The sequence below is a fragment of the Heterocephalus glaber genome, unplaced genomic scaffold (genome assembly GCF_053883595.1).
Source record: "Heterocephalus glaber isolate CG9 unplaced genomic scaffold, H.glaber_assembly_v1.0 deba00001662, whole genome shotgun sequence".
Classification (NCBI taxonomy): domain Eukaryota; kingdom Metazoa; phylum Chordata; class Mammalia; order Rodentia; family Bathyergidae; genus Heterocephalus; species Heterocephalus glaber.
The window spans coordinates 10,582,976-10,609,008 of NW_028258403.1; the positions used below are offsets into that span (position 1 = coordinate 10,582,976).

Consider the following 26,033-nt stretch of genomic DNA (forward strand, 5'->3'; position numbering starts at 1 on the left):
ATTCATACCACAGTGCTATATGCACATGCATGTTTATAGCAACACAGTTTTTAATAGCTAAAACTTGGAAACAGCCCAAATGCCCATCAACTGGACACTGGATAAAGAAGTTGTGGTTATTTCATAAAATGGAGTAATACTCAGCTGTAAAGTATGAGAAACTAGAGACATTTATAGTTAAATGGATGCACATTGAGGCCATACTCTTAAGTGAAATAAATAGGACACATGTGTAAATACAGAATAGTTTCTCCCCTGTTAGAAACTGAAAGTGTAAATAAGGATCAAAATGTATAATAGATAATTTGAATTAGGAATAAAAAGTCCAAATGGGTAGAGGAAGTGGGAGTGGTAGGGAAAAGGAAAGTAGGGAAAACAATAAATATGAGAAAAGCAAAAAACAAAATCAAATTCTTTGTAAATATGGAAAGGTGGAGTGGTTGAAGGGAGGGCAGGGGAATGGGAAAAAAGTAAAAACCAAGATATATCATGTAAAGGTATAAATTCCCAATGATGAATGTCATCATATTGTATACCCAAAATGTACCAGTAAACTTACTGAATAATAAAAAGTATATTTCTTAACATTATGTTCTCAAGTTGCACCTATTTGCCTATGAATGGCTCAAATTTATCATTCTTTATGGCAGAGTAGTACCCCATTGTGTATGTCTTTACACATTGTCTTTATTCATTCATCTGCTTATGGTCATATACAATAATCTTGGCATTTTCAAGATCTAGCTATTACAAATTATGCTGCTATGAGTATGAGTATGCAGGTTCTCAACATGACTGACTAAAGGAGGAGTCATGTCAGAGATACTCAGGGACAAAGTTTTAAACCTGGGTAACTGGAAGCAGGGGAAGGACTTACATCCTGATTCAGAAAATCAATTTGAAAGAACATACACATATATCATACCAAACATCTGAATAGCAGTTAAAAAGAGGGGAACAACCCACCAAGGGCAGTGAGCATAATCTCCACCCCTGCACATTTTGGAAACAGCTACTGTATCTTGAGAATTTCCCAAGAAACCAGAGAGAACCAAGAAGTACAGCAGAGACTAGCCTTCCAGAACAGACACTGGGTAATGGGCTCTTCTATCTCATAATCCCCTCTGCAAGCACTGAGGAAGCTGCAGCATCTTTGCCAGTCCTTACTGATAGCAGGGGAAGCTCCCTCTCTGCCCACCAACTGCATGTAGCCACAGGATGAACAAGTGAACAGTGAGCACCAGGGTTCATGCAGCTGCTCATGCCAGTCCTAGTCACCAACTGGCACCCTGCATGGGTAGTGGGCCCATCTAATTCCCCACTACCATACCTGAATTATTGCCAGGTGCTTCAAGTTTGTCCCACACCTACCAGGACTTCCATCTGTCACCCAGAGCTGTTACAGAACCCGTTTGAGTCTAGGCCTGGCTCCCTGAGATTCCTCGAGTTTCCACCCAGCACTCACTGTCTTGCTTCATCCCTACACCCTTCGGAGACTTCATGTAGCATCCAGTACTGGTTCTGGGTAACCTGAGCACCCCAAATTGCCATGAGTCTCCACCTTGTGTCCTGGGTCTTCCAGAGACCTCATTTAATTCTAAGCACTCCATCCCCTCCCCAGGAACACTGGGAGTCTCCATCTTGCACCCCACAACGGTCCTGGACACATTTGTGTCTCAACTAACACTGGCCAAGTCTTCATCTGATGCATCAGGCCAGTCCCATGCACTCTGGAGTCTCTGTCAGCACTCTGCACTGGTTACAGGTCTGCCCGGTCTGCCCCATAACCTGAGCCTGTGTGAGTCTCTACCCAGGGTCCAGAGTCCTCTCTGGGCCCGCTGTAATCTCCTTGTGTCATTCCTGGGTTCAGTTTGTTCTCCATTGGCTGCCCCAAGCCTGTACAGCTTCCATCTAGTGTTTTGAGCTGGTCTCATGGCCACAGGAGTCTCAATCTGATACCCAGAGCTGGTCCCCAACCCATGGAATCTATGTCAAGGGCCTAAAGCCTGCTTGAGTCTTCACCATGACCCCATCATCGTACACCTTCTTTAGATCCAGCTTGGACAGTTACACCAGATACAAGTTTACAGATACTAGACGCCTGGAACTGAGGATTTAACACACAAATCCACAGGCTATAAAGAGTGGCAGAGAGGATTGTGACTGCAGGCGTAAAGACTGCAGGTTCTGAAAGCAAAACACTCACTTGGAAATAATATGTAGATTTTTTTTCTCTCTTTTGACACAATTTTTTCTTTCTCCCTCTGTTTTTGTAAAGTTTGAAGTTTTGTCACCCACTGACACTAAAGAAACAATACAATGAATCAATGAATCAGTTTGTTCTTTGAAAGAATAAACAAAATAGACAAACCTTTACTAACCATTATCAAAATAAAGAGAGAAAAGGCCCAAATCCATCCAATTACAAATGAAAAGGGAGAAATCACAATGGATTCTGCAGAAATCCAGAAGACCATTTTTAACTACTTTGAGAATCTGTACTCTAATACAAGGGAAAATTCAGAAGAAATAGATAGATTCCTAGATGCATATGAACTACCAAACTTGAGCCAAGATGATATAAAAATCCTGGACAATCCAATATCAGTCAATGAAATTGAGGAAATAATAAAAAATAACTATGGGCTAAGAACAGCCCAGGCCCTGAAGGATTCACTGCCAGATTCTATAACAACATTAGAGAAGATCTGATGCCACTACTCCTCAAATGCTTTAATGTAATAAAAAAAAAGAAGCAATATTCCCAGAGTCATTTCTGGAACCAAGCATTACCCTGGTAGCAAAGCCAGAAAATGACCCAGTCCAAAAAGAAAACTATAGGGTAATCATTTTAAAGACCATAGATGAATAAATCTCCATAAGATACTGGCCAACAAATGCGAGAATTAATAAAAAACATTATACACCATGACCAGGTAGGATTCATCTCAGGGATCCAGGGAGGGTTCAACATTCACATATCAATAAATTTAACACCACATTAACAGAAGCAAGGACAAAAAAACACATGGTCATTTAAATAGACACAATAAAAGCATTTGAAAATCCAACATTCACTCCTGATAAAAACCCTGAAGAAAATGGGAATAGAAGGTCTTTATCTCTACCTGATAAAAACCATCTGTGACAAACACCCAAACATCATACTAAATGGAGATTTTCCTCTAAAATTAGGAACAAGACAAGGATACCCAATATCAGCATTCCACGTCAATATAGTTCTGGAGACAATACTCAGAGCAATAAGAAAAGAGAAAAAAAATAAAAGGATATTGATAGGAAAAGAAGAAGTTATCATTATTTGCTGATGATATGATCCTCTACACAGAAGATCCCCCAAAACACTCCATCATAAAACTTCTAGAATGAATAATTAAATCCAGTACCATAGCAGGATACAAAGTCAACACTCAAAAATCAGTAGCATTCCTATACACCAATAACAAACTCACTGAGAGAGAAATTAGGGAAACAACACCTTTAACAATAACATCAAGAAAAATTAAACACTTAGGAATTAACCTAACCAAGGAAGCGAAAGACCTCTACATTAAAACTGTAATACTCCTAAAAAGGAGATCCAAAAGGATTTCAGAAAATGAAAATAGCCTCCTGTTTCTGGAGATGTAGAACCAATAGAGTGAAAATGGCCATACTTCCCAAACTAGTATACAGATTTAATGCAACCCCAATCAAAACACCAATAGCATTATTCACATAAAAAGACAAAACAACCCTAAAATTCATATGGAACCAGAAGAGATCTAAAATAGCAAAAGCAAATCTGGGCAACAAGGTCAAGGCATGGGGCATCACAATCCCGGATTTTAAGTTGTACCACAAGACCACAGTGAGAAAAACACCATGGTCAAAGAATCAACAACTGGAATCTCATCTTATTTAAAAGCTTTTGCACTGCAAGAGAAGCCAGCAACAGAGCTAAGAGACAACCTACAATGTGGGAAAAAATTTTTACCAGTTGTTCCTCAGACTATCTAGAATACATAAAGAACTCAAAAAACTCAGATCCCCCCAAATATAAAGACCCAGTTCAAAAATGGGCATCTGAAATGAACAGACACTTCTCAGACAAAGAAGTAAAAGCAGCAAATAAACATATGAAAAAATGTTCAACATCACTGGTCATTCAAGAGATGCAGATGAAAACAATGCTGAGATTCCACCTCACCCCAGTAAGAATGGCTGCTATCAAGAAATAACCAATAACAAATGCTGGTAGGATTGTGTGAAGAAAGAAACCCTTCTTCATTGTTGGTGGGAGTGCAGACTGGTGCAACCACTGTGGAAATCAATATGGAGATACCTCAAACAACCTGGATTGGAATTCCCATTTGACCCAGCTATTCCTCTGCTGGGCATCTTCCCAAAAGAATGAAAAGAACAATACCACAGTGATATATGCTCACCCATATTTATACTGGCACATTTTGTAATAGCTAAAGCTTGGAAACAGCCCAATTGCTCATCAACTGGAGACCGGATAAAGAAGATGTGGTTTATTAATAAAATGGATTATTACTCAGCTATAAAGAATGAGAAACTAGAGACATTTGTAGCTAAGTGGATGGACATTGAGCCCATATTCTTAAGTGAAATAAATAGGACACACATGTAAAAACCGAATAATTTCTCTGGTGTGAAAAACTAAGTGTAAATAATGATCAAAATGTATAAGTGATGTTGTGAAATAGGAAGAAAAGGTCTAAAAGAGTAGGGGAAGTGGGAGGGGTAGGGGAAAGAAAAGAAGGGAAAAGAAAAAAATTTGAGAAAAGGAAAAAAAAATGGAAACAAAGTCTTTGTATATAGGGAAAGGGGTTGAAGGGAGGGCAGGGGAATGGGGAAAAAATAAGAACTATGATACATCATGTAAAGGTACAAGATCCCAATGATGACTGTTACTGTACTGTGTACCTAAAATGTACCAATAAAGTTAATAGAAAAAAAAGAAAGTTTATACAGCAATAATAAACTTTCTGGATATTTGTTGTGATTTGCAAACTGATTGCAAAGGATCAGTGATACAAACTAGCTATTAAATCACTAATAACTGATAGTATTTGTGAATATTTAGTGAGATTTAGTGTCCTTTTATATGGTTCCATTATATGTTGAATCAAGAGATCTTTCAACAACAGCCAGTCTCATGTTCAATTTCTGTATTAATTTTCTATATTTAGAAATTATGATTTTTATTTCCACAAATGTTTTGAGATCTTCAAGAGTTCTTATTTGCATAAACTGTTCATAATGCTTTTCCTTACATTAATTATTCTGCCTTTATTATAGCCACTTGTTCTAACAGCTTAATTTCTATTTTGCCAGAAACTATCCCCCCTTATACGGCTTATGTTCTTCCTTTGCTTACTATTTTTATGAATAAAGGTCTCTCACTATCTGGCAAAAAAAAAAAAAAATGGTACTGGAAAAAAAACAGACATGTGGGTCAATGTAACAGAATAGAGGATGTAGAAACAACTCCAGGTAAGGCTACCTTATCTTTGACAAAGGGGCCAAATAGCTAGAGGGAAGATACTTAGCTTCTTTAACAAATGCTGAGAAGACTGACTATCCACACGTCAGAGTTTGAACTCATCTTTCACAATGCACTAGACTAAAATCAAAGTGGATCAATAACCTACATAATAAAACAGAAACATAATCTGCTGGGAATTAAAACACATAAAACTCTTTACAATATAGTCGTAGGCAGAGACTTTCTGAACAAAACCCTGTTTGACAGGAAATAATACCAAGAATCAGTAAATAGTACCACATCAAATTAAAAGGCTTTTGCACAGCAAAGGAAGCCATCAACCCCATGGAGAGACAATCCACAGAATGGAAATAAAATATTGCCAGCTACTCCTCAGAGAGCTAATATCTAGGATATATAAAGTACTGAAAAAAATGAGACCCCCAAATTTCAAGATCCAATCAAAAAATAGGCATCTGAAATGAAAAAACACTTCTCAGGTGAGGGAGTACAAACCGCCAATAAATACATAAGATATATTCAACATCACTGGCCATTTGAGAAATGCAAATTAAAACACCAAGATTTCATCTCACTCCAGAAAGAATGGCTACCATCAAGAGATCAACCAATAACAAATGCCGCTGAAGCTGAGGGGAAAAAGGAACTTTTCTGTTGTTGGTGGGAGTGAAGACTAATAGAGCTACTATGGAAATCAGTATAGAGATTCCTCAAAAAATTAAAACTAGAAATTCCCCGTGACTCAGCTATTTGTTTTCTAGGTAACTTTCCAAAAGAGTTCAAGTCATCATACTATAGTTATACATGCATGGCCATGCTTACAGCATGACAATTTATAATAGCTAAATCTTGGAAACACCATGTATGCTCATCAACAGATAAATGGATAAAGAAAATGTAGTATTTGTATATAATAGAGTACTAAACTGCTATAAAGAAGAATAAACTTAAAGCATTTTTTTGGTAAAAGGATACACCTTGAGACTATAAATCTCAAATCATGAATCAGACACAGAAGTTTAAATATCACATTATACCTCTTGTATGAGCAACCCAGAGTATAAGTAAGGAAAAAAAACATAGATACTAATAAGTAGGGAGATATTTTTCAAATGGGAAGGAGAACAAGAGATGGAAGGAGGTGAAGAGAAAGAAGTTAAAAGGAATTTAAAAATGAGTTTTAAAAAATAGAAATAGAGCTTTTGCAAATGAGGAGAGGAAGGAGATTTGTTCAGAAAAAGGAGAAAGGAGGAGTAGGATAAAAAAATTAATAAGGTTATGCACATGTACAAACTCCCCCCAATAAATGTAGTCATTATAGACTGCAAATACGTACTAATAAACAGTCAAAAACATGGGCATTTATGTATCCCTGTAATATGATAAATTTAACTCTTTTGGGAAGATAGCTAGAAATAGAATTTCTATTTTTAGTTTTTTTGAAAAATCTCCACTGATTTCCATAGTGGTTGTACTAGTTTACATTCCCATCAAAAATATAAAAGAATTCCTTTCTCTTCACATTCTTGCCAGCATTTGTTATTGTTTGATTTTTTTTTTTTATGATAGCCATTCATTCTTGGGTAAGATAGTATCTCAGTGTAGTTTACTTTCATTTCTCTAACAGCCAGTGATCCTGAATATTTTTTCATGTATTTATTGTCCATTTGTGCTTCTTCTTCTGAGGAGTACCTATTCATCTCAGTTGCTCATTTTTTAACTGGGTCTTTTATTTGGGGGAATCTCTTTTTTAAGTTCTTTGTGTATTCTAGATTTTAGTTCCCTGTCCAAGGAATAGCTGGCAGAAATTCAAGGAACATATACAGAAAGCAAAATAGATGATAGATAATAAGAAATATGGAGAAGTCCAAATAGTTACCCAAATTATCTATTCTGTTGTTTGAAAAGTATTTTAATATATATGTGCTAATTTATTTCATTTATACTACTAGTTTTTCATAGTTTGTTGAAGAGAAAGTTTTGTGTTTTTATATATAACTAAATTATTTATTTCCTTTTTTAAAATCAAATTTATTGTAGATTTTAGGTATACAATATAATAACATTCATCATTGGAGATTTGTATCTTTACATAATATATATGGATTCTTATTTTTTCCCCATACCCATGCCCTCCCTTCAACCACTCCAACCCTCTCTATTTATAAAGACTTTGTTTCCATTTTTTCATTTTCTCTTGTTAAATCCATTCCCTTCATTTCTTTCCCCTACCTCTACCCTTCCTCTTTGCAACTTTTCTTCCTATTTCACATTATCTATTATACAGTTTGATCTTTATTTACACTTTCAGTTTCTCACACCAGAGAAACTATTTGGTATTTACATGTGTGTCCTATTTATTTCACTTAAGAGCATCACCTCATTGTGAATCCATTCAGCTATAACTGTCTCTAATTTTTCATTCTTTATGGCTAAGTAGTACTCCATTTTATTTTTTAGAAAAATACATTTCATTTATCCAGTCTCCAGGGTTTGACAAAATCCAACATGCATTCATGATAAAAACCCTACTAAAAATTTTGAATAGACAATCTCTACCTCAACCTGATAAAAGCTATCTATGAAAAACTAACAGCCAATATCATACTAAATGGTCAAAAACTGAAATCCTTCACAATAAAATCAGGAACAAGCAAGGATGTCCACTGTCACCGCTCCTGTTCAATATAGTTTTGGAAATAATAGCCACAGCAATTAGACAAGAGAAAGAAATAAAAGGAATAAAGATATGAAATGAAGAAATCAAATTGTCATTATTTGAAGACGATATGATACTCTATATAGAAGACCCCAAAAACTCCACTAAATGTCTTCTAGATTTAATAACCAAATTGAGTTAAGTAGTTGGACACAAGGTCAACACACAAAAATCAGTAGCTTTCCTGTACACAAAAAAACAGACTCACTGAAAAAGGAACTGGAGAAACAACTCCCTTCACAAGAGCATTCAAAAAAGTGAAATACCTAGGAAACAATCTAATGAAAGAAATCAAAGACCTCTACTCTGAAAACTATAGCACTCTCAAAAAAGAGATCAAAGAGGATATCAGAAAATGGAAAGACATCCCTTGCTCCTGGGTAGGAAGAACCAATATAGTGAAAATGGCCATACTTCCTAAACTGCTAGATAGATTCAATGCAATCCCAAATGAAATTCCAACAGCATACTTCACAGACCTTGAGAAAACAATTCAAAATTCATTTGGAACAAGAGACTTACATTAACAAAAGCAATTCTAGGCAACAAAAGAGTAGGGTGTATCACAATCCCCAATTTGAAACGTACTACAAAGCTATTGTGATTAAAAAAAAAAAATGATACTGGCAAAGAAACAGGCCTGAGGACCAGTGGAACAGATTAGAAGACACTGAAACAACTCCAGACACACTCAGCCATCTCATCTTTGACAAAGGAGCCAAAAAGCCTCACTGGAGGAAAGATAGCCTCTTTAATAAACGGTGCTGGAAAAATTGGATTTGAACTAGGCAAAAATTAAAACTAGACCTATATCTCTCACCATTCACTAAACTAAAATCAAAATGGATTAAAGATCTAAATATTAAAACAGAAACACTAAACTGGATGGAAGAGGTTAGGTAGAACTCTTGAAGACATTGGTGTAGGAAAAGATTTCATGAACAAAACCTCAGTTACCTGTGAACTAGCACAAACAATCAACAAGTGGGATCTCTTCTTACTAAAATGCTTCTGCACAGCAAGAGAAACCACCAACAGTGTGAAGAGACAACCCGCAATGTGGGAAAAAATTTTTACCAGTTGAGATTCAGACAAAGGTCTACTATCTAGAATATATAAAGAACCTACAAAAATCAAACCTCCCAAATTTAAGATCCAACCCAAAAATGGGCATCTGAAATGAACAGCTATTTCTCAGACAAGTAGTAGAAATAGCAAGTAAACATGTGAAAAAATGTTCAACATCACTGGTCATTCAAGAGATGCACGTGAAAACAATGGTGAGATTCCATCTCACTCCAGAAACAGTGGCTGCTATCAAGAAATCGACCAATAATAAATCCTGGCCAGTTGTGGGGCAAAAAGAGCCCTTCTCCACTGTTGGTGGGAGTGTAGACTGGTGCAACCACTGTGGAAATCAATATGGAGATACCTCAAAGAACTAGGACTAGAGGTCCCATTTGACCCAGCTATTCCCCTACTGGGTATCTTCCCAAAAGAATTAAAAGAATTATACCACAGCAATGCATGCACACCCATGTTTATAGCAGCACAGTTTGTGATAGCTAAAACTTGAATGTTTTGTGGTTTTATCTATTTTCTTTCTTCTTTGTAAGAGAAAGTCTTTTTTGTCTATAACTTGTACTCTGAGTAACATTTTGGTCATTCTTTTAAGATTATGATACACAGTGTATTAACTGTTGGTATTCTCTGATTTTTTTATGAATTTTAGTTTTATTTTTTGTAGAAATTATGAGTGCTTTTTGTATTTTCTTTACTAATATCTACTTGTATTACATATAAAATAAAAATAGTTTAAATCTTATTTAATGTATTAATAATTACATAAAACCTAGAAACTATCACAAATAAATGTCAAACATGGAAATTTTACTCCATGTGATTAGGAAAACAACAAGATGCCTATTAGTGCCTCCTTGTTCAATATTAAGCAAGAAAAAATATAATGATTAGAAAGAAAAGAATAATGACATTATTTGTAGCTGACATAACTCTACCTTTATAAAATACAGAGACTTTGATGGTAAAACAACTAGGATTTATAAATGAATGTAGCAAGGGAACCAGGTACTTAATAAAAAGAATTATTTGCATTGTTATAGAAAACTAAAAGTGAAAAAAAAATGAATTTTAAAAATATACATACAATTTGTAATAACATTTAAAACACTTAAAATATTTGCATGCAGAAGTGAAAATATTATTGAAGGAAACTTAAGACTATAGAACTACAAATGAAAGGATTCACCATATTTAAAAGCAGGATACAATGTTGAAAAGAAACTATTTCTCCCCAAAATGATACATAAATTCAATCAAAATTCTAGCAAATATTTTTAAAATATGAAAATCAGTGAGATAATTTTAAAGCCATATATATACACATATATATGCAAAGGGATAAGAATAACCAAGATCATCTTGAAAAACAAAATCAAAAGGTATACATTACTGAGCATTAAAACTTAAAGGAAAGAATAGTAATTAAAGCAGTGAGTTACACAAAGAAAATTAAATGAGAGTCTAAGGACAAATCTGTATGAATATATAGTCAGTTCATATAAAATAAAATGACATTTCATTGTAATTTTGAAAGACTGATAAACTAATTGGTTATGCAAAGAAAAAAAATTTTAATTGATCCCTTCCTTACAGCATGCACAGAAATAAATTCAGGTGCTGTATTTATCACTTTCCCATTGCTAGGACAAAATAGTCAACACTCACAACTTAGAGAGGAGAGGCCTATTTTGGCTCACTTTTTCAGAGGATTAGTCCATGGTTGGCTGGCTCCAAAGCAAAATTAGTGTGATAGAAAAGTATGATAAAGGAAAGCTATTCAACCCATATCAACAAAGAAGCAGAGAGAGAAGGAAGCACCTGGGGACAAACATATACCCTTCCAAATCATGCCCTCAGCAATCCACCTCCAATCAGGACCCATTCCCTAATAGCAATTCAGCCATGAAATCAATAGACGGATGAATCCACTGAGCAGGACATTGTCTCTGTGTTCTAATCACATTCCAAAGCCCTACTTCTGAATACATGAGACTTGCAGGACATTTTAGATCTAAAACATAACTTTCGGCCCCTGGCCCTCAAAAGGCTGAGGCACAGCTCATTATTCAAAATACATTTCATCCATGTCTAAGTGTTGGCAAAGTATTAACAATAAAAGTATTGCTGAAAAATCTGAATCCAAAGTCTCCTCTGAGACCCAAGCAAATTCTTAGCTGTGAGCCCCAGTGAAAATCAAAAAGAATGTTAAAACTTTCAACATAGAATTGCACAGGGTAAAAATTCCCATTCCAAAAGTGAAGGATAAGGTTGTAGGAAGGAATCAGACCAAAGCAAGACTGAAACCAAGTCTACAAGTAGTACAAACATAAAATCTTAGCTCCATGCCCACCACCCAGACAGGTTGTGGTGAGATTGAACTCTGAAGAATTTGAGAATCATAGCCCCTCTGTTTGGGGTGGTTGAAACCCACATGGCCTCTCCCTGGGTCTTGCTTTGCTTGTTGCCTCTGTTTATACTCAGCAGATGTTTCATATTTCTGGCATCTGCAACTTCCTGGGGTCTTCAGTGAACCTCTGGGGACACTCTCAGAGCTTCATTCATTGCCCTTTTAGGGGCTTATGGCAGGGACTGTAATTCTGTCACATACTATTTGCCTGAGCAGAATCTTCTTCAGAAACCTGAGTGGAATCTTCTGTGGCACCATAACATCTCACATCGTCCATGCCTTTCACGTAGTCAGCCTTACATGAAATTTTAGGACATAAACAAAACATAGAAAAATTCTTTATCTGAATGAAATACACAAAATGTCTAGTCCAGGTTTGAATCTAGTTCTCATTCTCATCTGAAAGCTCATGATCCTGGACTTTACTCTCTGCTTTCCTACCAACATTCTGGTCTTCAAAGCTCCAACCAGAATTACTATCAAGCTCAACTTACACCATTCTAGGGCTTCTTTAGTTTCATACCTTTTGAAATTTCTTTCACGAGTCAGTTCCAAATGCTTTTGAACCATATGGTCAGGTATAATCACAGGAATGATCCCATTTTTCTTGTGCCAATTTATCTAGTAGTCGCTTTGCCATCACTGGGACAAGATACATGACACCACTTACAGAAGAAGAGGTTTATCTTGCCTCATTAATGTAGAGGATTAGTCCATGGTTGGCTGACCTCAAGGCAAAAATGTCATGATGAAAAAGCATGGGAGAGAAAAGCTGTTCAACTCATATCAGTAAGGCACCACAGAGAGAAGGGAGGATCTGAGTACATGCATACAGCCCTGCAGATCATGCCCCATGTGGACTACCTTCAACCACACACCACCTCTTAACAGCACATTCAGCCATGAACCATCAATGAGTGAAGCCCACTGAAGAGTACAGTGTCTTCATTATCCAACCACCTTTTAAAAGTCCCCTCACTGAATACACAAAATTTGGGGGGAACATTTAAATCCAAACCATAGCTAACTGGTTTTATGTAGATGTAAATATTAATAGTAAAAATAATCTTCCAAAAATACAAATATGTTGTCATGCCCTTGAGGTAAATAAAGACATCATTAGCAGGTCATAAATGCACTAATCCAAAGGAGGACTACATTAAAATTAGGAGATTATAATCAACCAAGACACTAGTAAGAACACTTAAAAAGTAGTAAAATAGTCTAGAAAAAAGATTCAAGGCATGTATTCCAGAAAGGCATATATCCTCAATATGTCAAGTACTAAACCATAAAAAATGGAACACAAAAGAAAATTAGGTAACGAATCTGATCAGATTCTTAACAAAAAGAAAATGCCCGGAAGCTAATAAACAGGAAAATGGGCCAAATTTTGTAAGTTATCAGAGTGCCAATTAAAATGAGATATCACTACATACTAACAAAAACTACCCAAAGAGTGAAAACAGTAAACCCTGGTGATGATATGAGGCAACATCTGATATTGTTGGTAAAAACATTAAATTGTACAACTTTTTCAGAAAATTTCTTGGTCAAATCTACAACAAATGAATGTACATAGTGTTTACTGGCTGAAATTATAACTCAGAAGAAAAGTTTCAGCTTCGTCTTTTCCTCTTCTTCACTAACTTGCTATACCAGTGAAGAAAGCATTCCATAGCCTAGGGTTCTATACTGCTTTCAAAGAGTCTTTAGTTTTCAATTTTATTTATGACAAAAAAGTGTTACGGACTTCAGTTTATTAATAATTCTATAATAATAATCTCAAATGAAAGACACTGTAGGCCACAGAATGTTATCTTTGATTTTTATGTGAATGCAAATTTTCCCGACTCCTTAAAAGCTATGATACTGAGAAGTTATTGTTGCATTGTATACTTGATGCAAGTTTCATTTCACAAGACAGCAGAACGAGCTAAAAACTACTAACAAACTCTTTTGAATTTTTTAATAAAAGAGGCTGATTGACAATTAAACACTTATTTTGTGGGCCAGGGCTTCAGCTCAGTGGTTCCGCTGCCTGCCTTGCAAGCACAAGGACTGGAGTTCGATCCCTGCTACCAAAAAACCCCCCAAAACCCCACTTATTTTGTGATCATACTAACTAAGACATAAGATTTATCCTTTGACGTAATCTAGTCATTCTCAAGCATGTTGTAGTCAGTGATCAGTATTTAGCAACTCCTTGGTGGAGAAGTCCATGAGTATTTGCTCAGACACAAAAAATTTTGAATGGCTGTCCATATTTCTCTGCAGAACTGTTTTTCAATTCTAATTTATATCAGGTGGAGAGAGCCTAAATTACATGCTAATTGGCTAGGAAGGCAGCTAAACTTTTTTCAAAGAAAGAGGATAGATCCTTCCCCCTAACGCAGAAACTTTACAGCTACAACAATGGATGAGAGGTAGACTTCTACCTCTTCTTTAAGGAATTAGAGATTGTGACATTCATATTGACTTGCCACGTAATAGGTGCAAAACTAGCAACAATTAATCTAAAGATTTAATGGGTGTCCTTGTGACATAACACAATTCTTCTGAGAAGAGAAGGGTTAAGGCATTTCTTGAATAATTAATAGAGGCAATTTGTTCAACCCAAGAGGATCATGTCAGTCTCTCAAATCACAGAATATGCAACAGTAAGGATCAATTTCTCTAGAGCATCTTAGTCCTACAAATAATGTTTATCCACAATTATATCTTAAAAATTCTCCAGCTTTCCTCAAAAGAGTTTATAATTCTTTGGCCTGTAGAAGAAGCCTCTCATTTTCCCCCAGCTCTATGGACCACACCATTAATACCATTAATACATTAATACATAAATAATTTTTTTCTCCCAAGGTATAGGAATCAAAGCCTGAATAAATGTTAATTATTTTATTGTGACAACTTTCATGAAATTCAGCCCAGAAAATTGAATCAAATCCACTTCTAATTTCAAGTCCAGTATGTTCTTCTAGGTATTCTAAATTGTATGATATTATCAAATAGCATCAATTGTGAGACAGAAATTATAAATTGAGATCATATGAGCTTGGAGTTTGAGAACTACAACCACCTGATCCTGTTGATCTTTCTAGTTTCCTGTAACATGATTAAATAGATTAAATTGGTCCTCTTGAGGTACATGCCTATTGAGAGGAGACCCATGTTTATTTTGTCCATGCTAGCTATTTTCCATGTAAATCTTCTTAAACTCGTGATGCTGATATTTTTAGAAAAGCTGTCTCAGAATTGAGTCCAAAGTGCACAGCTGAAGATGCTAGTGAACTAACTTCTCTAATCCTCTCCTCTTTGCTTTCCATAGTTACCCTGGCTTCCATTATCTAGTTGTAGCTGTGCCGACTGGAGGAAATCTTTTTATTTATGGACACACACACACACACGTGCATGCACACTCACACATACGTACACACATACACGTGCTTGTATTTTTCTAGGAGATAAGCCAATGGTTACAGGAAAACATTCAAAGACTGAATTTCACTATTTAACCATTTAAATGTGCTAGACTTCTAAATAAGTTTATTAAGATGAGGAATAATGGCCGGAGATTTAGCTCAGTAGTTTCGCCGCCTGCTGCGCAAGCTCAAGGACCCAAGTTCGATCCCCGGTACCAAAATAAAATGCTGTGCGAGAATCCTTAACTAAAATTTGAGCAGAATTTCCAAGTTACTGTGTTCTTGGTTATAATGAGAGTTCAATGCGGTGAAAATCATTGAAATTTCAGATTTGCCACTATAAAAAAGAAGGATGAGGCCTGGAGATGAATGGCTAAATCTCTCAGTTTTGAAGTTCTTAGACCTTTAATTTTTATTCATAAAAACTATTGTTTTCTTCACAAAAACAGATAATATACATGGACAACCATACAACAATATTTCTTCATTCCAAAATTTGTTTAAAGCGTATCACTAATGATAGTAATACTTTTAGATACCAAAAATAATTTTTAAAGAAAGGTGGAGGGGTGGCTGGAGGGGAAGGGGAAAGGGAAGAAAGGAAAGGAAAAATTACGTGAAAGAAAAAAATAAATGGAAACACAGTCTATGTAAATAGGGAAGGGTGGTGGGGGTGAAGGGCACACAGGTAATGGGGGAAAAGATAAGAACCAAGATCCATCATGTACAGGTACAAGCACCCAATGATAAATGTAAATGTACTGTAAACCTAAAAGGTACCAATTAATATATAAAAAAATAAAGTCAAGCACTGCATATAAGCAAAAAAAATCTCATAAACAACTTGAAGAAAAATTAATTATTTTCATAAGGATTTTGCTGCTTTTTTTTTTTTTGAGACAGGATCTTGCTATGTATTTCAGGCTATCCTTGAACTCACTATGTAGCCCAGGCTGGCCTCAAACTCATGGCGATCCTCCTGTCTCAGCCTCCTTAGTGCTGGGGCTACAAGTGTGTGGCACCATGTCTGGCTGAAATTTTTAAAAAAGGTCTTTGCAATATATTTTTAAGCCATCAAACATCAATATAACCTAACAGCAAACTTTTTGTCAGTCGCATTCTTGTGAGTCTTAACTTGTCATTCTTCTAGATAATGAAGTTTTCTTCATGTTGTAGACTTTGAATATTAATTTTCATTTTAAAATTTTAAAGGAATAATATTCCAAATTATAAGAAACACAGACTCTATAAGTATTTAAAATTAAAGAGAGTTAGGAAGAGTTGCTTTTAAAAAGAGCAAATAGGACAAGTGAACAATTTAAAAATGGAATGAATGGAATTTAAAAATGCAAATGAGTGAATCATATTTTTCACAGAAGCCAGATCTCCACTTGTTTCTATGTTACAAATAAGTATAAAGGCTTATTTATGAGAAAAGGTATACACAATAAAAACAAAATAATGTGTTTAGAAAAAGAGTCTGTTGATCCATCTGGTTTCAATGTCTATGTAGGAAAGGAGGAAAAAGGTGACATTTTGATTATCTCAATTGTCAAGATCAAAGTTTCTTAGTCTTCCATCAAGTATTCTGTGAATAAGCACTCTTCTGTATGCAAACTTCCGTGTGCGCACTTCATAACATTTTCTGTAAAGAGAAGTCACAGCTTCTGTGAAGAGCCATATTTCCCCAAAAGCTCAAATCCATTGATACTCTAGCCCAAATATCTATATTTGGAAACTGTATTTTTGCAATTTCTTTTGAATAGGTATTAAATGATGCCATAAATATGCTTTTAGGAAGTCAAATATCTTTCAAGGAAAATTTTTTCTTGAGATATTCCAGTTGAATGACTGGACAAGTAATTAATACCTTTGGGAAATGAGAAGAAGCAGAAATGACAGAGGTGCTTAATTATAGCTTATTGTTCTAAGATAATCATTTATCCTTAGAAATGATAATAAAAAATGCCATATACACCAAGCAAAAATAAATATTAAAATTACATCAATAAGTTAAAGTATTTTTACATTTACTTGGCTTAGGATTTGAGAATTGGCCTTAACATGATTGGTTACAATAATTGATTGAAATGTACCACCAACAACAACAACAAAAACTGAACATTGAAGTTTACTCTCAAATATGTAAAAATCAATTTTTAGTCACCAAATGACTAAATTTAAAGAGTTTCATTGAACTTTAAAAATGTGTTTAATGGGAGGTCTAGAACACATATGTATGCACTCCTAGGGTGCTTAAAATTATTCAAAGTTGGCCGAAGTACATTCTAAAGGTCATATTTCTTGTATTTTTTTATTTGAACTTTCTCTGAAATACTTTTACTTTAAATCCTTTGATGTACTACCATTATTGTGACTTCAGTTTTCTGTTTTGTTTTTTTTAAGTTCTAAACAATAGAGAAGGAATGGAGAATTATCAATTACTAAGGAAATGTGGGTTGAAGAAGCCAACACACATAAGTAAGGCTCCATCACACACACACACACACAATCCACCAGGGGCTGGCATTTGATCAAAATTAAGTGTATTTTCCACCTCATTTCATCAGATTTAGTTCAACCTTTTGCTTTACATAAATAGAAATTTTCTAACAAAAACTTAAACAAGAAGGCTAAATAACATTCCTTAACTAATGCACTATTTCTAAGATCCTGGTTTTTGTTCTTTAGTTGTATTAAACTAACAATTTTTAACTTCGCTACTTGTGCCCAATTTATCAGAATTAATGAATTTATCAGAAATATAGTGAATTTAGTGCATAAGTCATATGGGTAGTAGTTCATTTCTAAAGTTCCAGAGTAGTTACAGAAGCTAAGAAAAAATAAAAAGCTAGAAACCTACTTTTCCCCAAAGTCTGTTACAATAACCAGTGCAGTTATTTCATGCAAAGAATGAGTTCAGCAAATGTTTCTCTTACTGGTGTGGTAATATTAATAAATATTAATTTGTTATTTGCCTCCTTTGGTAATGATACAATCTTACCTGGTCGGGAAATAAACTTGAAACCTTTCTTTTTCTTTTTTTGCATTACTGAAGATTGAACCCAAGGCCTTCACATAGGGTCTTACTAATTCAGTAATTTGTCTAAGCTGGGCTTGAACTCTTATCCTCCTGCCTCAGTTTCCTAGAGTGCGGGAAATTATAGCATGAGCCACCATGCTTAGCTGAAACATTTATTTTATCCTACTGTTTTCTGAAACTTTCCAGTCATGTCATATGACTTAGGCTCATAATGTAAAAATCTTTAGTCCTTGCTTCTCACAGTAGAGTGATCCCATTAGCCTCACCTCTGAGTTTGTTCATTATGCAAATGTTCCCACCCACCTCAGCCTCCCTAAGTCACTATCTTCAAAATAACAGCATCCAAGTGACTCATACACAGACAATCTGAGAAACACTGATCAAGAGCAGTGATTCTTAGAGTGTGATCCTCAATCAGCAACTCCAATATCATGTATGAGCTTGTAAAGAAAAGAAGAAGGAAAAGGAGAATGAAAAGGGGAGGAGGAAAAGGAAGAAGAAAAACGAAAATTCATTAGTTCTTCGTCTTACCCACCACATTTTACCATGTTCTTCCGCAAATTCTTTACCACTTTATAAAGAACCACCTATCTAGATCATTAAATTCTGATTCTCTTTCAAATATTTCCTATGTACCATGTACTATGTAGCCATCATGTTATCTACTTGCTGTGCATACCTGCTAGAGAGAGAATTCTTCTAACACACTATATACTAGATGGAAAAAAAAGAATTTTTGTGTACTCAGCTGTTCTTGGAAACCCCTAAAATTCCTTCAAATATTTTAAAGTAATTTGAGTATAAATTTATCTTCCTGGGTTTATTAATATGCTAGTATCTCTCCTATTATTACTTCATAAAATTTTTATAATAACATTTACTTATATTTACTTATTCATACACACACTCAAACACACAATTAAAATTTAGAGGTATTGAATTGGTAAAAATAATCATGACATGAATTATACATTTATATCTATCATTTTATGTTATCACTTTTACCTCCTTTGTAACATAAAAATAAATCAAAGAAAAAAAACACTATCAAAACAAATTAGTAGAAGCAGAAACTTCACAATAATATTTTTGAACCCCCCAAAACCACCCAGAATATTTTAAAACAAGGACTTCCTTAAGAACACAGGCTAGTTTTGAGCTGTATTGTAGCAATCTTCAGTCTTTTGCCATGAAGTTAAAATGCTCCCATTTTTATTGTCATAGTTCAGTGATCACCTTCTCCATGGGGCCTTCCAGTCTCTCTGAAGCAAAATGGGAAGTACCTCCTCCAATATCCTACAGCAACATTAGCATAGGCTGTATTTATCACATCCCATGCTATACTGTGCTGTTGCTTCTGGTTTGTTTCTTAACTCACTAATTAGTGTTTTGAAGGTCTGGAACTTTATCTCAGTGATCTCTGAATCAATAGACAGCATTGTCTTCATGCTCTTCAGTGATGACTCAGTGAAAAGTTTTAATGGATAAATGAGTAAACTAATAAAGCCATCATAGTAAATATAATATACATAATGTGGGGAATAAGAGCTCAGAAAGCAATGGGAAAATCAGATATCAGAAATAATCTTGCATCACTTCTTACTTTAATAGTGGTAGGATTGTGGTTGCCCTGCACCCATATAGGTCTTTTGACAAAAGTAGCTGTAACAAAGAGTCATTCAGTAATAATAACCCAAAGGACATTGCATGTAATCAAATGGACTCAATTTTTTCCTTTGCTAATGAAGAAATATGAACCCCTGATTGAGTGGCATGCTCAAATTTATATAAAATGTAACTGAATAACCAGAAAAAACATATTTTTCTTCTTTTCTCCATTGCCCAACTCCACTGCCAGTTGAAAGACTGTGGAAGAAACTACCAATTATGTGCTTTTCACATTTAAATACCTCTGAAAATTACACTGCATTTCACCTAAAATGTTGCTTTAGAATACATATTTTTAATCTGTAGCAAAAAACTTTCATCTTTCTCCATCATTTTTAAGCCTAAGCATTTTTACAATTTGAAACAGGATTTTTTTTCCCTATTTGTTTAAAAATACTTTGAAAAATTTCAAGACTTCTTTCCATCTTATAAGGCCACTTGTTCTTTCAATCCCCATGCTTAACTGTCCTTAGTGTTAAAAAAAAGTTGTGCACACTTGCCAAGAACAGACAACTTAACGCTGCTTGGGAGGATTTCCTTTCCAGACTTTGGTTCCAGGCAAGCATGTATAATGGTGAGTGACCTTTGGCTCCAGACTACTCAGCCTATTGTTCAGAAGCTTCCTTTTCTTGTATGTAGCAAAGAAGAGGTCAGGCTTCAAATCCTTGGAGTGGAGCATCAGAAATTTGCCATAAGAAAAAAATCCCTAAAATCTTTAGGGCCAGAAAATCAACATGGTTAACAGTACCATGCCTTTAGCCAACCATTACCTCCCTTAACACTTTAGCTATCTAAACCTAACTAAGTTGCAAAAGGCCATCCAAGTGTCACATTCAGAGAAGTGTAGATAAATAGAGATGCAGGAAAAAGAGAAATGTGATCACAGTAAAGAAAATCATGAATAAAGGCTCATGCTGGTAAATATAATTAGTCATTCATTTGACTATGTACTTATTTGTTTGGTTTCTGACTTAAGACCTCTTAGGGAGAACGTTTGTACAATTCTCCTGTACAGGTGACAAAATTAGTTCAAGAAACAACATCCCTAAGGCTGGAAAAACATTTCAGAGTGCTGTAAATATATTCAAAATGTTTCTCATTGAGCTAAGAGATTATGCTGTCTTTGTGTGTCTGTGTGTGTGCATGCGCACATGTGTGTATGTGTAAGTAAACCTTCATCCTGAAACTAAACGTGATTTTGAGATATTGGAAAGCAATATATATATATATATATATATATATATACACACACATATATATGTATATATATACACATATATATATTTCTTTATATCTTTCCCCATCTACATTTACTACAAAGTCACTGCATAAATTGTGTCAAAGTCAAAGTGGAAAGAGATATATTAAACGATGCCTTAAACTTCTGTGCTAGCAGACACCAATTTATAGCAAATTCCTGACAAAAAAGTCTGAGATAAAAAGAGATTAATTTTAGAATTCAATTAGTTAAATGATGAATTTTTTCAGGTCATGGAAAACATAATTCGTAAAATAAGAGATCTAGAATATATAATCATGTAAATTTTTGATTCCTTAAAATGTGTAACTAGTTATTCAGGCTCACACTCAAAATAAAAAAAGACACTAAAATATAGAATGAAAACAAACTCTGTAACATTGTGAATAACATTGAAAACAAACTCTGTAACATTGTGAATAACAATAACACTATTTTGTCTTTTTCTTTATCATATTTGAATTTAAATACTAATATTAATTTATTTTTTTCTGTATAAAAATACTGTTAACCATATCCATATTCAATTAGGAGAAAAAAACTAAAAAAAATCTAAATAAAAGTCATTGCATAGTAAATTTAATTTAGGTTTAATTTGTGAACATAAATATTTTAATGTGTATTTGGTTAAGGACCTATGATTTAGTTACAAACAATATGTGGCCTGAGATATAAGAAAAAGCATGAATAGGTTATGAGTTTTTAAACTAAAATTTATTTCAATGGTGTCAAAATAACTTTCCCTATGATTTTATATTAGTGTTACAACCTATTGTAATAATTCACATGGTTTTTTGTTACTTAGTGAATTCTCAATCCCCTCCTCCAAGAAAATCAGATTTCAGTTCTTCCACAGTCAGTATCATCCAACATAAATTTATAATCAAGGATTCAGTCCAGAAACACATCCAAATTCTGTTCAAATAGAGTATCTCTTCTCTAAAATGTTCTCACTTATCAAATCACTGTATTCATCTTCATATATTATATCCACTACAAAAATATCAGTGTGCTTTTAGAAAGGGTTTTGCTCTTGCAAAATTATTGAGATGTCATCTGAAAATCAACGGTAGTTTTGGTGACATGATTACCCTAATTTCCAAAAGCCAGGCATTCAAAACTGTGGAGCTATGTCTTTTTCTGGTAGTAAAGTTCAGGGTCTGCTAATTGGTTCAATCAGAGAGCAAAGGTACCAAGGCTGCTATAGCAGTATACTTACCTAAGTTGAAGTAGAAGCTAGGTCCACGGTGAGAAACACTCATTTAACCATCAAATTTGAGAAATTACTCTGCTGAGTAATCGATTTGCATAGGCAGTTGTCCCTGATCCATCCATGCAATAAAAAGCCAAACCATCTAGGGCTTACTCCTCCACTTTCCAATGGACTAGTCACAAAACAAATAACAGTCAATAGAAAGTAAAGGAACTATCTCAGTCCACATAAGATTATTATATGGCTGTGCAGTAGTAAAAATTATATCAATAAAGTGGTAAGGCACTGAAATAAAGATTTCATTTGAGATTAAGGAATTATAGGCCCTTATAATGAAAATAAAAACTTTGAAAGCCAGTATTAATTTTCTGACCTAAAAGTTTATGAAAAATTTTGTACATAGCATACACTTCTTAACATGCACATTCTGTAACTTTCAAAAATCATGAGATTATGATGCATTTATTCAGTTATTGCTTGCAGCAGAATAGACAACTGTCATTTCATTTAATTTTCTATCTATAACTAGAAGCCTATGGTAACCTTCCTCTTACTGTATTTGTATTATTAACGATTTTGTAAGGATATCATTGCTGTATTTACATATGTACAACTTGAGGTGTACAGGAAAGGCAAGCAATCAGAAGCTTCAATTTTGTGCCTTAAGAATCTTCCCGTATTATTATCCTGCGATTGTGTTCAGAGCCTGAGAATTTAAAGTGAAAAAAAAAAAAAACTCTCATACTAGCAATCACCATTTTTCCTGTAATCAAGTCCATACTTCTTTTCATATTCTTTTTCTGGATTGCTTTTCTCTGTTTATTGTTGTTGCTAAACAAGGTGAGAGTTTAGGCGACATTTTTCAATAATGACTTCTTTTGCAATAACAAAATCTTAAATGCAGTCTCTCTTTTCCTCCTGCTACGTGCTATCAAATTCATCTTTGTATGGGAGGCACAAACTGAAATGAGTAAATTGCCCTTAGTAGGTAGTACTCTTTGCCTGACACTAGGAAGTAAATTGTCAAAGAGTTACACAGGGTTTTAGCTGCATGATTCCCATTGACTTTAATGGGAGTTGCAAGGAAAACACCCCATGCAAAGCTTAGAAAAGTAGGGGGTTAGTTTTCTTTATGGTCTCCACTGTATTTTGTACCCTCTAACTTTGAACACTCTTGCCTGACACAAATCTCTGTTCTCCCTTTTCTTTGTACCTTATCCCGCAAAGAATATAAATCTTAAATCTCTTCATGTAATCATCTCTGTACCTAGCTAGTCAACACACTCCACCCTCATCACCAATTAATTACGTAGTGTTGCAATTAAATATCTCATTCTCCAATCTCTCAGCCCCAAACCATTCACTATTGTCCAGTTTATGTTGATAAATGGGAAACTTATTTTCATATTTTTATAAAATATTACTGTATGAAATGGATATTTTGAAACTTGCACCGTATTTCAAATAACATCAAAAATGCCTAAATTATATATTTTTACTTCTTTAAATGCCAATTAATATCACTGTCATTATCATTTAACTCTTCTATATTTTTAGTTATTTTCTGAAAGTTCACATAAAGCACAAATACATAAGCTTCTTGGAAATACACCAGGCATTGCACAGCAGTTATTAAAGCCACTTAAACAGCAGTTAGCTAAAGTGCTTCATAAGACAACGAGTGAACAACATAATAGATAACATGATGTTAGTTCCTGGCAGAATGGGTACATGATTCCATCATGTCTGAGAAATGAAGGTCACTCTTGTCTGTGCGATGGAGACAGCAATAGTGCTACTGCCTGATGTCACTCTCATGTAATACATAGCAACACAAATACACACACACATACACACACACACACACACACACACACACACACACCCCTATGGCATCATTCTAATTCTCTAGGAAGTTTTGATTGTGAGGAGAGCCAAACCAGGCTAGCTTTGAGCTAGATTTTTATGAGTGTTTGGTTTTGTATAGAATACACAAAAGGCCCAATCTTTGTGCCTACCACTTTTTTCATTACTGTGGCATTAATTACAAAGTAAGATGCCAAGTAATTGGCAAGGGAACACTACTTGCTTATTTATCAGATACCTTTATCCTATGCTTCTGGCATGTCTCCTTTACTGCGCTTTTATAATAGATTACACGGGTAGCAACATACAGAGTAAAGGGTCTTTCCTTTGCACATTTATAACTCAACTTACCTTGAGTTCTTTGTCTTATTTCAAATCATCTCAGTAAGAAAGGATTTGCATTCAGCCAAGATATTAAGCAATACACCATATGCAAACACACAAATCTAAAACAAAGCAAAGAGTACATTCTGCTAAAAACAAATGGTTTACTACCAAAATTTTTCCCAGTTTATTCTTGTACCTATGGATTCATTAATTCTATGAAACAATGTGAGACCTTGCCATAAAATACCAGACATATCAAGCAAACATCTTAAAATCTTCTCTACAGTCAGGGTACCTCAAAAATATACAAGGACATATTTTTCTCAATTTGTTGTCTTATTTGCACCCAGTTAATATCGATTACTACTGTTCTATCTCTATGTTGATCATGACAAAAGATATGTTTTTCATAAAATAACACATTTGGACATAATAAGGAGAACTTTGGTTCCCATCTTCCCTGTTACTGAATAGCATGTCTCGTGCTATACAGGCGCAGTTGGCTGTCCAAGGACCCTGGTGCCAAATTGCAGAGGATATTCTTGTCGCTGTGACAAATTGCTTGCTGGTGGGCTGTTCAGAGTGTTGTTCTGGCAGCATCGGAGTTGTCTACGTGTCTGTCACTTGGTTAGGCTGCTGCAATGCTAGGTGATTCCACCCCACTCCCCACCCCTTCTCTTTTTCCTTCAGTGCAGTTTTCAGACTTACCTTTGCTTCCTAATGAATGGGGACTTTAGTACTCACTTGACAATGAGCCTATGGAAATGCCTCCCAAGCTCTGCATACAGGTATCTGTAGGGTGAGAGAAGAATTTTTTCACAGTGCCATACTTGTTTTCCATACAAACCTACAGGCTGCCATTATAGCCACCCACATTCCGGTTGGCAACGCACTTATGCAGTGAGCACTTTAATGAATCCAGACAAAACTGCACAGTATTCCTGACACACGGCAAAATCATGCATTTTAATGATATTGCAGGGTAATTTATTTCTTTAGTCTATAAAATATTAATGGTCAATGCTATTTGATAACATTTCAGTGAAGAGATTATTTTGCATTTAATGCAATGCTTAGTTTTAAAACTAAAAATATTCCTTTTATATATTTCTTATATTAAGTATGTTTTCTGAGTGAGAATCTAGTAAAAAAAAAAAAGCCAAAACATAAATGAGTAAACAATATTCAGTAAATAAATTAGCTTGTAAACACATTACAGGAAATCCCGACAGTGTCTGTTGACTACCTACAAAGGTATATAATTTAATTCCTCCAGATAATTTGTGGGTAAAATCTAACCAGCTGACATTTTGAGATAAATGATAAATAATGGTCCTATTTCATTACAAAGTATATAATTAAGTATAAACATAAAAGCATTTTAAAGTGTAAATTCAAGAGAGAATATTTTAAATTTGCTTTGTGAAATTGAAAAGGAAAATGTAAAGAATACAAAAAATATGAGATTTTTTTTATTCTATAGAATGACCA

At 34.7% G+C, this 26,033-nt stretch overlaps 1 long non-coding RNA gene across 2 annotated transcripts; it reads right to left on the reverse strand.

Annotated features, from left to right (window-relative positions):
* Positions 1–14,938: 14,938 nt before the first annotated feature.
* LOC147822338 (uncharacterized) lies at positions 14,939–25,401 on the reverse strand. Of its 2 annotated transcripts, none has more exons than XR_015445755.1 (4): positions 25,287–25,401; positions 24,567–24,661; positions 22,356–22,521; positions 14,939–16,812 (listed from the first exon to the last, which is right to left on the reverse strand). It is a non-coding gene; the product is annotated as an uncharacterized LOC147822338 (long non-coding RNA). The 2 variants fall into 2 exon arrangements; XR_015445754.1 differs by having other exon boundaries at positions 25,251–25,387.
* Between the last annotated feature and the right edge of the window lie 632 nt (positions 25,402–26,033).